This window comes from Cavia porcellus, unplaced genomic scaffold (genome assembly GCF_034190915.1).
Source record: "Cavia porcellus strain 051 isolate PalLab524CR breed Dunkin Hartley unplaced genomic scaffold, mCavPor4.1 scaffold_12, whole genome shotgun sequence".
Taxonomy (NCBI): Eukaryota; Metazoa; Chordata; class Mammalia; order Rodentia; family Caviidae; genus Cavia; species Cavia porcellus.
The window spans coordinates 75,447,462-75,463,882 of record NW_026947495.1 but is presented as its reverse complement, the minus strand read 5'-3'; the positions used below and the strand labels follow the sequence as shown (position 1 = coordinate 75,463,882).

Below are 16,421 nucleotides of genomic sequence, written 5' to 3'. Positions count from 1 at the left end.
TTCTGATACACATAACACTGGAGAACCTTGAAGATACTGTGCTAAGTAAAATAAGCCAGACCCAAAAGGACAAATGCTGTGTGACTCCACTTATATGAGGAACCCAGAGGAGCCACTTTCGCAGACACAGAAAGCAGAGTGGTTACGGGCTGGGAAGAGGGTAATGGAGAGCTCTGCTTCATGGGCGTACAGTTTTAGCTTGATGAAAAATTCTAGAGATGGTTGGGGCGACAGCTGCACATGGATATGAATATGTTTAATTTCTGCCGAGCTGTGTACTAAGTAGTAGTTAAAACGGTAAGTGTGACGTGTATATGTGTTACAGAAAAAGTCACAGGTTCATGTTCACGACATGTACACTTGAAACGCATTTGCCATCTATCATCCACCTAATAAGAGCATAATAAGTGTGCACATGGGACGAAACACACAAATGAAAAACAGGTTGGGGTAGCGATAGGAAAATTAGGTCAAAAGAAGAGCGCGAGGTCATTTGTCCTGATTTCCAGTTTGCAGTGATCGCTGTGGTGTTTCCTACATGCCTGTGTTTATGTGCAGTGGTTTGGGTGTGGCCAGGGTCCAAGAGCTTCACAGGACACCCCTACCAGCTCATTCCTCAGGGGTACAATTCTCTCTCGGCTGTTACAAATGCCTGCAGAGCAGGAGACATGTTCCCTCTCCCCACAACACTCAGTGGGAGTTGGAGAAACTGATTTTCATTCCATTAGAGATAAACATGTTTAGGAGGATTTTTCTTGTACCAAAATTAATCTGTAAAGGATTATTCATTATGCAAATTTCAGAATTACCATGATTAGAAAACATGAGTTGAAAGAGGTCTTTACAGAGTCTTAGGGAAGATTACTATTATTATTACTTCTGCGATGATAAATTACTTGACCGAAAATACATCTCCTGAATGTTAAAAGTAAAGTAGATGTAGAATGTGTGTCATTCCTGGGTGACCAGTCTATGTTCTAGCATTCTATTTATTGCTCCACTTTGTAAATGCAAATTTTTGTGTTTTTACAAATACTTGCAAAATGAATAGACTCAAATATAATATTTGCCTTTGAAGGAACACAAAAGAATATTTATAGTATCTTTTTATTTGAAAAGCTTGAAGTACTAAAAAAGTTATAAGTGGCTCATTAAAGCCATAGTAATATATAAACATACTAAATGTTTTTGCTCTCTTGCTGATTCTGCAACTATAAATAAATGTTTAAACTGATTGATTTTCTTGATCTGATTAACTTTTCTTATTCTTTGCTACTCATGAGTCTTATAATCAGTCATATTTTAAAAGCAGACCCCTAATTATTTCCTCTCAAAAAAGGCAAGAAAGGAAAAATGCAATGTAAGGAGAAGGAAGAAAAAAAATAAATTCCAGAACTTTTCATTGTGGTAGTTAATCTCAATGAATTAGATGTTTAATACTCTATTTTGCTAATTCATTTTTACATATAATTGACTTTTTATGGCCAAGTAAAGTTTCCTTTTGTTTTTTGGATGGGTTGGGGAATCATTTTAGTAAAAGTTACAAATCAGTTACTCATATTTGCATGTTTACTGCTCCTATATTTAATCAGCACACAAGTGGTAACAAACAAATCTGTTACGTTAAAGAAATTAGCTGGTACATATTTTCCTGTGGGTGACCGTTCACAGTCATCTGTATTAAATATCCAGCATGAAAATGCTCCTGTAACATGAAGAAATTAACTTGAATTAAAACTGCATACAATATAAAAGAATTATCAAATATGCAAAAATATGTTTACAAAATTCACTCACCAGCAGCTTGACTACAAAAGGACATCAGAGTTTGAGATTTCCTAAGTGACATCACTGATTAATAAAACCCAGCTTTCACTTAAGAACATTTGGTGTACTGGACTCACATTATGTCGGCTGCCCATCCCATCTCTCTTTCCAGGTCTTGGGGAGGGCTCACCTTTGAAGCTTTCCTCATCTGTGCCTACTGTACGTGTCTCCTTTGCATTGAATTTGATCAGGGAAAGATCATGTAGCAACCTGGGAATCTTTATAACCCAGTTATCCCCGCCTATCCTGCACTGGCTAACTAGCCTGGGTCATTTTAAAAGCCATTCAAATTTGGGAACCACTCAATTAATCATGGGATATGGGAAGCAAAACTTTTATCTCCATTTCTACATAGAGTTTTTATGAGCTCCATTACAAGATCCAAAGTATTTTAACCAGGACCTTTATAAAGTCTCTCACCAGGAAAAAGTTTTCATATACGCCATCTCTACCTCTAAAAACGAAGATGTTTGTTTTTTACACATTGCTTTTTATAATGTAATTATCTTTGAGGCAATTTCTGTGTAACATGAAATAGCACAAGACATTTTCTAATTGTTTTTGAGATAGAAATAAAAGAGGAACCACCTATATAATGAATTACCTTTATGACTGCTGTTGCTCAGGCCTTCTATGCCCAATAGAGAATTACGTTAGCTACCACAAGCAAGGCTGTAATTTAGATCTATAATAAGATATTTCACATCAAAGGGCGAGTCTAAGCTATAATTTCCAAGCAAGCAGTGGTTTCATTCAAAAGCTGAAGAAGTGGTAATTTAGTCTATGCAAAAACTAGTGCAACTAACTTTAACAGTAATAAAAATATTCCCGAGAATATTTAAAAATAAAGTCCGTTCTAAACAGCAAACAAGTCTCTGCAAGGGAAAAAAAAAAAGAATCTGTGAACTGTTGCAGCTTTTCTCCTTGCAGTCCCTATTTTAAGAGCTCAGAATGAGAGCACTCAGCTAATTCAGTCAGTAGTAAGTAGTTCGGAGGGTTATTTTCATCACTGGACTACTAAAAGCCTGAAACACATCGGCCTCAAAGCTAGGGGTGAAGGAGAGCAGGCCTGGGCTGCACCTGGGGTCTGGGCCCCCATCAGGACCCCTTCTGCACCAAGCGCAAAGCTGTTTATCAAACGCCTTAAGGCTCGCTCTGACATTGCAAATCTCCCAAATACACACTGAGATTGTTTACATTGGTTTTTTTTTTTTCTTTCTTTTATGGGAGCACCAAGTCATTGAGGGATTTTCTTCCATGCTTTCCCAATCCCCAACGCAATTCAGCCAAACCCAGTTTAAGCAGTTTTTCCATCCACACCCAAGAACCATGCACCTCTCCCCAAACCTCCCCCAGAAAACCAAAAGCAAGGACGTGGCGATTTTTCTAACTGCGTCGGGTCCAGTCTGTTAACAAGGAGGTCGCTAGAGGCAGGCGGCAGCCCCCGACCCGAGACGCCTCTCTCAGAGGTCAGGGCCGGCGGGGACCCCGGGCCAGCGGACCCCGCTCTGCAGCCCTCAGCGCGGCGCGTCCCGCCCGGCTGTGCCGCTGCGCGCGCTTCTCAGCCGCGGGCGGCTGCTCCCCGCCCACCGCGTTTCCCCGCGGCCGAGCCCGGCGGGCCTCCCGGGCCGGGACGCCGAGGCAGGCGGGCCTCTCTCCGCACTCACCCACCCTGGCTCCGGGGCGGCGGCGGCCGGGTCCGAGGTCGGGAAGCCGAGGCCGGCTGCAGCTGGGGCGCGGGCGGAAGCGGCGGGCGCGGAGCGGGGCGCGGAGCGGGGGTCACGGCGCCACGCGCCGCCTCCTGGGGGCCCGGGGCGCGCTGGGGACCGGCGGCCGCGACGTCACAGCGAGCCTGGTGACTCAGCGCGGGCGCCGGGCCGCTCCGCCGCCGGGTCGGTGCTTCCTGGGGCCGCCCACAGGTCCCCTCCCAGACCTCCGGGCCGGGCCGGAGGGCGGCGGGAGGCCCTGGCGCGGGGCTCTGCCGGGGCGGCGAGGTTGGGGGCGCGCGTGGAGCCGCAGCCGGAGCCCTGCGCCCCGGGGCCGCGCGGGGGCTCACCTGGCCCGACCCCACCTGGGGCTCCGTGCAGCCGCCGCGGGGCGCGAGTGGGGGGCAGTGGGGAGCGGGCGTGGCACCCGGTGCGGCGGGGCGCGCGCTGCCGGGCCCAGCAGGCCGGGGCGCTCGGCGGCGTCCTCGGCGCTGCCCCACTTTTATTCCACGGCCGGGAGGGACGGCACTGTCGCAGACCAGAGTGGGCGCAGGGGCCCGGCCCTGCCCGCCCGGTGCCGCCCACCTGCAGCTCCTCCGGTGGCCGCAGCCGGGAAGCTTGCCCGCGCTTTTCTCCGGCGGTTTCCCCGGCCCCTCGGAGGGACCCTGCGGCCAGGGCCCCGTGGCGGGCCGGAGAGCGAGCTGGCAGCGTGCGTGCGCTCAGCCCCGGCTCTGAGCTCCGCTCTCGGCCTGCTCCCCTCCGAGTCCCCCTTCCCCACCCTCCCGAGCTGCTGCTGCCGCCGCCTGCTCTACCGCCCCGTCCTGGGGCCTGTGATGGCAAACCCGAGTCATCACTTGAGGATGATGTTCAGAAGCACGGAGATTAATCAATTCCAGAATTGCTCAGCAAGGGAAAGAATTTGCCTTTGGGGAGCAAGGAATTTGGAGAGGCCAAGAGGGCCAAGAATCTCGGCCCTGTCTCCTTCGAGGTCCTGCACCGAACAGCTCAGTGGGTGCCTTGCGTGCCTATTAAAGCCTTCTAACTCTCTCTCGCCACTCTGGTAATCAAAAGCGAACTCCTGGGCTTGGCAGTCAAGGCCCACTGCTACGCACCCTGTGCGAACTCCACCCTTCACACCTTGCACCCCATTTTAAACCACCTCATCTTCTTTCCTAAAACCGATTTCCTGTCTCTGCAGTTATCAAGTTTGCCTGGAATATTGTCTTACTGCTGTACTAACTCTTAATGGCACTGGGCCATGCGTGCTTTACATGTTTATAGCTCTTAATTCTTACTGAAGTGCTCGGGTGGGCGTTACTGTTGTCTTCACTGCAAGAGCATGAGAACAGACTCAGAGAAATTAAGTAGTTTACTCAGATATGGAGTGTTCGGTGAGGCTAAATTTGAACCCAGCAATTTGACGACAAGATTCATGTAATATTACCTATTCATCCTCTTAAAACCTTTCTCAGATCCTAAATGTGAGCAGGATTAAAATAGCACAAACTACAGGGAAATTCACCATAGTGTATTTCTTAATGGCCAAGGGAGAAACCAAATTAAGCCTCGGAGAATATTTACACAGCAGTTACAGCCAGATCCAAAGAGCCAAGTGTTTACAAAGGTTTGAGGTTTTAAAATGTTGTAGGATGGTAAGTATAGTATTTATGATTTATGAAGTGTAAGATGTACTTCCTCAGAGTATGCTATGATCAAATACAACATAACCGTATGTGCAGCTGTGCATAGAGAAAGACCTGAGAAGAGAGAAATACCCTACGATGTTTATCTGGTCTAAGGGTAAGGAGTGGGATGAGGTTTTAGTACACTACGTGGTTCTTTGTTGAATTTTTGTGTTTGTTGTCATGAATTTTCCAATAAGCAAAAATATAAGAAACTTGGCTTGTGTGACGATAAAGCATCTCAGTGGTCAGTCTGAGAAAATCTTCCCTGAATCCACTTCTCCAGATGGAGCTGACTGCTGTCTCTTCAGTGGGTCTGTAACCAGCACACATAATAGAGTTTTAAATATTAGGTTATTTTTTCTTTTAGAAATGAACCACTTCTCCAAATGTTCTCCTGCTGAGCTCACAACCAACACTTCCTCCAGATAAACAAGAAAGATTATAAGATTATGCAGCTCCTGGCCCCGGGAGGGACAGGAGGAAACAGCCAACAGCCAGCATCACTGTGCCTCTCTCCCTCTGTCCCTTGCCGGGAAAGACCCTTCTGTACCTGGGTGAAGCCAGATGGTGATTTGGGACAAACAAATGGGGCCTCTGTCTCCTCTCCTCAGACCTAGCTTTGAATGAATCCTTTTTACTTTTTTACTAAAAATAAACAGCCTCCTTTGGTTTGGGCAGCAGCAAGCAAATGGGCCTCCAGTACATGGACCTGAGGGACCGGTAGTTTCTTGTTACATAGCCGTCTTGTGTGGTGTGGTCAATCTAGTCAAGCTTTCATTTGTTACTGAGCATCAGAGGTCCCCATAATTTGCTGGTAGAATTCTCCACTTGCTCTCCCCTGGGTCTATCTGCCCCATAGCTCATCTGCCAGGCTTCAAAGGTGGAACTTTCTTCATTGGGAACTATTCCTTTGGGGCCCATGTGACCAGAGGGAGACCCCAGTGAGAGACACCTCAATGGCCTTCTCCCCACGCCTTCCAGTGGGGCTCTGACAGTGGCTGTGAACTTCTCAGGCTCCTGCAAGAGGAGTATCAGCGGGGCTCTGCCTCCAAGGTTCCCACCATGATTCCCTCAGGCCTGGCCTCGGGACAGGTCTTACAGTTTCAAGTGCCCACGGACCTTTTAGTCTCTTGTTTCCTTTCACCAAAGCTTAAACCTAGCCCCAGTTTCCGTAAATAGTCTCCTCCATAAAACTTAGGCTGCCACATCTGAGTGGAAGTTGGCTCCTGTGTGACAGACTGGTGCATACGAGGGAACACTGTTGATCATCACAGAACACAAATCTTTTATTCCTTATTGCAACCAGCCCTGAAAATTCTCAGTATTTACTTCTGGGCTTTTGACTGTTTGCTAGGTAATTATAGAATGATTTATATGTTTCCTCAGCAGGAATTTCAATTACCATTGTGACGGCAGTGCTTGGGAATGTAACCCTCTATCATTCTCCACTTCCCCGGAAGGTTGGTTTTGTTTTTTAAAAGTAACCATTTTTGTATTGATGAAATCGTCTAGTATGGTATATTGGTATTCAAATTTTGATGTTTTCAGTAGCGTCTTTAAGAGATGGTTTATACATAGAATCTAACATGTAGATTAAAGTCAAATTGTTAGTCTTAGAGACAGGGTTAGGGAAACCTTCCAACTTTTGAAGCTGACTTGAGACACCCCTAAAGAATGCAAGAGCTCTTTATAACACAGTTTGAAAACAGATTTGGAGAGGCCTAGGTGTTAGAAGATGCATTCTTCATAAAGGATCATCAGGTTAGGTGCGGAGAATTACATTGTCGGGAAGTGATTTTTCCATTTGCTCTTGAACGTGTTCCCTAACTTGTTAATGCATCTACCATGAAGTGCACCACACACACACACACACACACACACACACACACATGCATTCACACACACACACAGACACGCACACCTCTAAATTTCTCATGTTAGTTTTAGTGCATTTTTGTTATGTCTACTGGCTGTTTATATTTCCCTCCTTTGTCCTGTGTTTTCAGTTGCCTTCTCACAGTTGACCATTTCTGTCTTCACTCTGTACATATTGATCCCTTAGATAATATTCTGGGCCTGATTCTAATGGATAAGAATGCCAAAGAGACAGTCGTACTTCCTCTTTCGTAGAACTCACAGACTAGTGATAATATAATCTTTTAAAATTCTTTTTAACAGTGTAGCAAATTTGGCAACCTTTTGTCCCATTTGTTGCAAATAATTGGTTTAGTTGGCTCTTTAATTTTTACATAGTAATTTTATTAGAAAATGTTAAAAGTAATACAGTCAGTAATACTTGCCTATATTCCCAGCTGTTCGGGAGACTGGGGTGGAAGAATCATTTGAGCCTAGAAAATCCCTCCTGAGCCAAAGTTCAGATCAATATTCATCTATAATTCCTATGATATTTTTACTATTTGATTTCTAAAGCATAAGTTTTTAATAACTTGTAAATTACTTTGAGAAGCTCTGAACTGAGCCGTTGACCCAGTAGTCAGCCACTTGTCCTGACATTACTGGTTAAACCTTGCTTTTTCATTGATCTGCAGTGTATCATGCATTATGTCCTTTTATGCATATCCTAGGCTAGACCGTATTTGTGGATCCTCTGTTTTATTTCCTTCATCGCCTAAAGGTGGGAAACAAGGCATAAAGATAGGAAGAAAGGAGACAAGGCAAATTGTAATTTTATAGTCATACTTCTAAGAAAAACTGCAAGCCAGGGATGGTGCTGAATGGCTGTAATCCCAGCACTTGGGAGACTGAGGCAGGAGGGTTGCCTCGTGTTCAAGGCCAGCTTGGGCTACATAGTAGTCCAGGTCAGCCTGAACTGCATAGTGAGACCCTGTCTCAAAAAACCAAAACAAAGCAATACCTGCAGCTTCAGAACACAAGAGTTACTCAGTACTCTCCCTTTCTGGGAAGCTCACACAGAAAGCCTAAAATCAGACCAGCCTCTGCAAATTGCACTCTCGTTCAAGAATTGCAACCTCAGAAAGATGGGTTATTAAGCAAGCAGCGCATCTCAGCATCAAGCACACGTACACAATTTGTGTTCTAACATAGCTCACCTTATGGGCAGTTCATAGACTGTGAAAACACATGCCAGGATCATAGGCACCTTGAGGTCATGCACACACCCAGCTCCGACCCCAGGGCACCTCTCTCTCCGGGGCCTGAGCTCTGCTTTTAAGATTCTACATAATAAACCTCCTTAGGGCTCTTTCTGATGTGTCTTGAAAATTCTTTTTCAGTGACAGTTGTCTGAAATCTATAGATTATTCCATGGGTGTGGCAAGTCAAATTTCCCCAACTCTGCTTCGGGGTACCCTGTCCCGTGATACCTCTTTAAATTATAGGACCAGTGGCATAGCTTTTCAATCATAGTAAGGTAATTCTGTGGTAAAATTCACTTTTCTAAAATATTATTAATATTTATATTGTTAGAGGGGAGTTATCTGCTATTTTAAGTAACATTTTATGGTTATAAAATTATTGTGGGAAAAAAGTTTGCCGAATCTTTGAAAAACATAAAGGAAAGAAATAGCACATCTTATAGAGCATAATTACAACCCTTGAGGATGTAACTTTCTAGTTTTCTGTGTGTGTGTGTGTGTGTGTTGTGTGTGTTTTGGTTTTACAAGTACTATTAAGCATCTTGTTCTGTAAACTGTTCTGCAGTCATCATAGGTGAGCAATGTGCCGTGTCGTTAAAGGTGCCACTGAAACATAATTTTCAGCAGGATATTAGCCAAGTTCTCTAGAATGAGGGTCAACAGCTGCAGTGTGAGAAGCAACTCGAAGCCTTTCTCAACCCCATTATAACCTTTACTCAATAGTATTGATCACGGCAAACTAGAATTGAGCTCAACGAATCACATAGATCAACAATGTCTTCTCCCACTGCCAAAACCCACAGCTCAGGGCCAGTTGCCAAAAACTAGAAACTGTTTATGACTAAAAGATCCCTGGACTGTGCCAAGTGGCTCTCCTGACAGGCAGATGGGAAATGGCTCTGCGGGGGTCACAGCATGGGTCATACAATGTGAGTTATTCCCAGTAAGGACCAGATTGCAATTGGTTTATTTGTTAAAGTCTGGCACCATAATATACAATCAGATTTTTGTGTTTCCTTTCAATCATTAACTAATCTAATCTAAGATTGCATAATTCTCATGGAAGGAAAGTTATGATTTATTAAGGATTTGGGAGAAGCATCCTTAACATTTGTAATAGAATATTTACCCCATCCTCTACACACACACACATGCACGCACACACAGTACTAGGCTTTGAAACCCAAACCTTTTACACTAAGCTACATCCCCAGATCACTCTTTTTATTTTGAGACAGTGTTGTGCTGAGTTGCTAAACTGCCCAGACTGGATTCACTTAGGACCCTCCTGCCTCGGCCTCCCAGGCATGAACCACCATGTGGGTTTGAAATTCTTGAGATTTTTTTTTCCAAGTGCAATACAAGGTTAGTTAATGATATAAACTAGAGGAAATCAAATGTGGTATTGAGGGCCATCAGTAGCTCAGGTATTAAAAACAAAGGGTACGTTTCTAGAACAAGTCACTTTGTGTGTGTGTGAAACAGAATCTTGCTATGCTGACCTTGAGCTCACTTTGTAGCCCAGGCTGTCTTGAACTTGCAATGCTCCTCCTGCCTCAGTCTCCAGAGGGCTGGAATTACAGGCTCATAATCACTTTCAAAGAACAGGACTTGAGACATCTAACAAGATTTCACCGGGCCTCCAGTATGTATCTTTGCATTCTCTTTGTGTCTCTCTGCCTATCTCTGTGTCTCTCTCTCATGCACACAGTATATATGTTAAACTTTATAAAATGGGAAATTTTTTCACTCACCTTTCTGCAGAAGTGCTGGTTTCTCACTTCCCAGTGGTGAAGTATAGCACAAGACCAATCTGTGGAGTGGAAGGCTCCCGAGGACTTGAGTTTCTCCCCAACCTGAGATAGTTAAAGACTGGAATCCAGGAGTAAAAAATTCAGGAAAGAGACACTGGATGCCTCTTCCTGGGTCCCCTACACAGCCACAGTCATCCTGCCACCCGGCCTGGCCTCCGTGGATTAGCCTTCGGGTTCTGTGCTGCTCGGTAAAAGGTTGTCCTGTGAAGCCAGCGTATTTCCAATGAGTCATTTCCTCCGATTCTTAAACTTCCTTGCATATTTTTAATTGCTTTACCTTTCCACAGATGACTCTCATCAACTGGTTGGCTTCTCCTTGAGGCACTTGAGTTTGTAAACTCCTTTTTCTGTGTACTTTGGCACTTGAACATTTATTTATACCTTCATCACTGGTTCCTTTTTTGGTATATTTTGCTTTGGAGTAAGTTTGCCTATTGTTAGATTTGGAACTGTAAACAGTTTGCTAACCTGCCTTTCCACGTTTTGTGGAAAGTACAAACAACGAAACTAATTCCATAAAGAAGAGTTGATTAGAAGTCATTGCCTTTCATAAGCATTAAAAACAGAACTTTCAGAGGCTCCTTAAAATGTCCAATACACAGAATATAATTCTCTTCCCAGACCACAGCTATCCTGCTTCTCCTGATCCTGGTAAAAACTCAAGCTAGACAGAGACTGGAAAGGAACGGAGACCAGAAGGAAAGCTCTCGTCTGCTGATTGATCTTCATTTGCTAAATGCCTTTCTCCAGTCCAAAGCGTCTCATTAGGTAGTATTACAAGATGAAGTAAATATTTTTAGGTACTAAACTATTTCTCCTAATGCCTTATAATTTAACAGTAACTTAACTTTCCAAATGCCTTCACACATATTGACTATTTGGTCTTAAATGCCTTTCCCAAGTATTTTTTATAATGTGTACTGACACTGGAATGTTTGCTTAATGTGATTAATTGAGAGTTTCCACAAATGAACTGTTATAAATGGAAAGAAAACACTGGAAAATCAGAGGGACTATACTCTGGGCACTTTATTTTTTAACTCACTTCACTAGTTTCATTCTTCATAAACATCTCTGCCACGTGCTTTATTTTTTTTCCTCTTTCCCCAAGATAGTGAAGACTATCTATCTATCTATCTATCTATCTATCTATATCTATATCTAAATATTTCATACACACAGTTAGATACCGTCTTGGAAATAGCCACAAATGCACCCACAGATGTTTCTGTGAGGACCAGTGAGTTCAATGAAAGGTGCAGACCTTTGCTTTTGGGCAGGATGGGAGGAGAAAGCTAACTCTGGACGGCTCGGCAGTTCCTGTGGGTGAGTATGGCAGTCACCTCCACACAGCCCAGATTCTAGGAGAGTGATGGACAGCAGCTTCTGTTTCTAATTTTGCATTATGGTTGAAATAAAAACTTCAGGGGAAAAACCCACAATTTTGATGTGACCATTTATCAGCTGCAAATTATTTCCCACCTCATGTATTCTGAGTCTTAAAAATACATATTTAGCTGGATGTGGTGGCACACGCCTGTAACTCCAGCACTTGCAATGTGAAGGCAAGAGGATTATTGTAAATTCAAGACCAGCCTGGGCTACAAAGTGAGCTCAAGCCCAGCCTGACCTGCAGAGTGAGACCCTGTCTCAAAATACGCACAAACAAACAAAACATATTTAACATTGCCCTCCTGCCTTCCCCTGTCTTTTTAGCTCTCAGAGACTCTTTAGAGCAGACACTCTGTCTATTTAAATCCATTTTACCATTAGTATTGTGGGAGAACCCACTTTTTAGGGTTTGAAGGCAACAGTTTCAAGGGAGGATCCTGAGCACAGCGTCTCCGCGTCGGAATACGAAAGTTCAGGGTTTACTGATTTCCTGTTCCTTAACTTCAGTCTTTACCTTCTGTAGGGAAAAGAATGGACAATTATGAACAATAGAAATCCCCTAACAATGATTACTAAAACAATATCAAAGAAGCTTTGAAAAGAACTCAAATTTTCCACTAGGAGTGGGAAAACACCATGTAATGCTCATTTGACTTTTCCTTTCTCCTTCCCAATGAAATTCCAAATATTCAGAAACCTAATGTTCTTCAGAGGGCATTTATACAACTCACTGGTTACTACTGATGGGGCACACACCTACACACTGGTGTGGAAACCCGGAGGAGTTTAAGGCCACAGTTACAACAGACATCTGTATCCACCCAGTTCCTTGCTGACATCATAATCTTGTTCTTTTTTTTTTTTTTGTCTTTTTCGTTTTTATTGGTACCAGGGATCGAACTCACGACTGCCTGCTTGCAAGGCAGGCGCTTATGCCGCTGAGCTAAATCCCCAGCCCCCTGACATCATAATCTGTAAATAAACTTGCCAAACTTGGGGAGAGGTCAGTTTCCTCACTTACTTACTTGGGGCTGTTTCAGTGATAATTTAAAAAGTTTCATTGCTAAACTGAAGGCCTCAACCGTATCTACACAATGTACATATTTTTAGTAATAAAGGTAAGTTGACATTTCTTAACATGCAAATTTTTAAAAGGCATGTTACCATTACTATATACCAAGGCTTAAGGTCTTTGAAAGTACAGGACAAAATCCTTAAATTGTCAGCGTTACATCATATGATTTTAATTGTCAGGGGCATAATTTGATATGCCATACATCAGAGTAATATACTAATGCTTTTTCTGTCTCATCTGATTTAGAGGGACTATCTCTCTTAGGAAAAACATGAGCCTTTTAATCTTCTCTGATGTGCTACATTCACCGCCTGGTGGCAACTGAGTAGAAATCAGATTGATATAAGAAAGAAAAAAATTGCTCAGAAGTTATTCTGTGAATTACTCATGCAAAAAAAAAAAAAAGGAAGATTATGTATAATTTAACGTATTTCCTTAAAATTATATTTATTTCTGTTACAAAAAACTTTTCTTAATTAACTTAATTGGAATTATGATTGGAATTGGAATATAATTACAATACATTATAATATAATAATAATATAATTACAATAATTATAATTGGAATACAATGTAATTGGAACATAATTACAATTGGAAAGATAAATAACTATACATAAGGAATCATCCCTATTTCCATCGCGGCTGATGTGTAATCATTGTTAACATTTGGCATAGATTCCTCTAGAATGTTTCTGCATGTCTATACAGGACATACATATGATCTTCCTATCAGAAACTATCTTTTAAAATTTTTCTGGTTTTATAACTACTTCTACCTGTATTAGCAGCTGTTTGACTCAGTGCTCTGAAGCAAGCATGTTGGTTGATGATCTGAGAGATAAACAATCTGCCAGACCCCACACCTTGGAATGCATGAACACCCCCAATGTGGAAATGGATAGTTAGCCCTCATGGATCCAAGTGGTCTGTGCACAGCACAGAAAAGTTTAGGGAGGTTAATTAGATTGCTCTTCTGAGTCCAGAAACTGAAACCCAGGTGAGCCAATTAGCAAACATGGCAAAAAAGTCCATAAATGATAATTTAGAAGTGTTTTTGTAGGATGGTGTCATAAATCAATGTTAAGATCAGAGAAACCAAAGCAGCCCAAAGCCTCGCCCAAGTCAAGGCAGCGTGAAGGCACAGGAATGACACGGGGAGGAGTTTGGAAGCCGGATGTTATGGCTTACATGTAGATGGCCCCCTAAAGCCTCACACTCTCGTAGGTGGGAGTGACTGGGCCATGGGTGTGTCCTATGGATTAATCCCCTCAAGGGTTTATGCCACGACCTGGGCAGCTCTTGAGGTTCTTGGGTTGAAGGACTGTGACAGCATGAGAAAATAAAGAAGAGACAAAAGTTGGGGTCAGTGGAGCCTTTCTCTCTGCATGAGAGGAAAGGAACCGGCCCTCACTGAAGGAGTGTTTATTTATACATTTTTCAGTATAATGTCACGTGATACCCCTTTGCCTAGCAATCCAATGCTTGGATTGTCGAGGGGCTGGTGTTTTTCTGGGCTGATGCAGCTTCTTCATATGGTTTGTCCTGGGCACTCTATTCCCCATCTGGCCCCCATGCGTGTGATCAATTTCCAGCTTCAACCGCTCCCTGCAGGTTTATAGCGGGGTGGGTGATTGGGAAGTTGACCTTGGTAGGAAGAGGTGGCTCATTGTGGGCTTGGCCTGGAATATTGTCCATCTGTCTTCCTCCTTTGATGGCTTCCTTCCTGCCATGCTGCCTTGCCTTGGAGCCAATAGACTACGGACTGAAACCTTTACAAACTGTGAGCTGAAATAAACCCCTTTTCCCTTTACTTATGAATGTTGGGTATTTTGTTTCTGCAATGAGAAAGGTAACCAAGACCCCATGTGGGGGATGAGGTGTCACTTTGTAGGCCCAACCCCCTCTAACCTGCAATTTACAATAGCCGCCCTGGTATGCGAGAAGGAGGTAGAACGGGAATGCCCGTTCTCAGTGAGCCCTCACCCTCTGGAATCCATACTGTGAGCTGGCTTTGTTTTGCAGAAGTCTTGAGGAAGTGGCTGGCCATCCTTTGTGACACTAACAGCAGACAAATTAACAACATTCTTGAGCTAATGAATTTCTTCCTGGGCTAGAGAAGTTGTGAGAACTGGTTGTGATTATTTACTTCACTTAGATAGTTTTAGAATAAACATTGTAGTCTGTCACGTTGTAGCTTGCCACAAAGAATGCCTTTTCACTACTTAATTATCTGGGCTCTGTGAATTGATCGGGTTTACTATATATGAATCCTAAAATAAAGATTGTGCGTACAGTGCAGTGCAGTGCAGTGTAACGCGGTGCAGACAGCAAAGGTGTCTCTCCTGTCTTTCTTTTCCAAGCGCTGTACCCCCCGTGTCCCGACAAGGCGTGCGTGTTTACCTTGCCCGGAGTTCAGAGTGCTCTAGACACTCACGACAAGTGGCGCCCGAATTCAGGGACTCCGAAGGTCGCTTAGGAAGGTAAGTATAATTTTATTACGGGGAAATGGGACAATCTGCTTCCTCTCCTTTCTTAAAAATTCTTAAACATTTATTATCTATATATGGCATATCGCTCAGGTCAGCTGACTTGGATATGTGTATTGATACAATTAAAGAATATAATCCTTGGTTTCCAGATGAAGGAACTTTGGATGTAGAAGTATGGAGGAAGGCAAGGGTTAGTATAGAAAGGGCTATGCAACAGGAGGAAAAGATTCCTTTACGTTTTTGGGCTATTTGGTCGGTTGTGTACTCTTTATTAAAAGCTATGGAAGATGAACATATTGTAGAAAATCTTCAACTAGAAATTAAGCCAGTTATTCAGGAATTGCCCCTCACAGAGGAGGAGCAGAATGTAGTTCAAAATGACGCTATCGCTTTAAGTAGTGAAAAGGCGTCCAAACCAAAAGTAAAATCCGCTACAGCCGACTCAGCTTTAGCTGCCGCAGCAATATCAAATTATGACAATCGCCCAATTTTACAGGCTATACAGCATTTAACACAAGAGGTGAAACAACTCTCCGTTAAGCAGAACCCGCCTGTAGTTCCCTCTGCACCTCCTCCATCTAACCCTAATTGGAGTAAAGCCAAGCTAGCTTTGGCTGATTTACCAAAATTAGGGGATTCTGATGAGGAAAAGCCTGCCTTTGCTTTCCCTGTAATCAGGCCTCAGCCAATAGATGGAGAGGCAGTTCCCCCTAGATGGGAAGCATTTAATATGGATGATTTAGCAAAATTAAAAAAGGCTGTAACCCTTTATGGCCCTCAGGCTCATTACACTAGAGAATTAATAACATCAGTAGCAGATCACTATGGTAATCTTGCTCCTTATGATTGGAAAGCCTTGGCCAAAATTCTTTTAAAGGAGCCAGAATATTTACAGTGGCACATGTGGTTTATGGAAGGTTGTGCGGAAAAGGCAAGACAAAATGCTGACGATCGAGATCCGAATATTAGACTCCTTTCTTATCCCATGCTCTCTGGTACAGGTTTCTTTGATACTGTTGAGCATCAGGCAGGAGCTCCAAGAGAGATTCATGCTCAATTAAAAGATATTGCTTTAAAAGCTTGGGATAAAATACGGCCTAAAGGATCAGAATATGGATCTTGGGCTAAAGTTCTGCAAGGAGCCAATGAACCGTATGTTGAGTTCGTTGCAAGACTTCAAAATGTTATAGAAAAAACAGTAGTGGGACAAGACTTACAAGAGCATCTCTTAAAAATGTTAGCTTTTGAAAATGCTAATGATGAATACAAAAGGGCTTTAATTCCAATAAAAGATACTGGAACGATTGACAATTT

The 16,421-nt window shown here is 43.2% G+C and overlaps 1 protein-coding gene across 5 annotated transcripts in view; it reads right to left on the bottom strand.

Moving 5' to 3' along the window:
* The window catches only part of Inpp1 (inositol polyphosphate-1-phosphatase), a 28,166-nt gene extending 17,948 nt beyond the window's left edge, over positions 1-10,218 (bottom strand). Inside the window, exon 1 of one of the 5 annotated variants that reach the window (XM_013142601.3) lies at positions 10,089-10,218. The gene's annotated coding sequence lies outside the window, so the exon portion shown is untranslated. Of the gene's footprint in view, positions 1-3,494; positions 3,626-3,883; positions 4,002-4,118; positions 4,250-10,088 lie in introns of those variants that run through there. The other 4 variants (XM_063259443.1, XM_063259444.1, XM_013142602.3 and 1 more) reach the window with 4 other exon arrangements.
* Between the last annotated feature and the right edge of the window lie 6,203 nt (positions 10,219-16,421).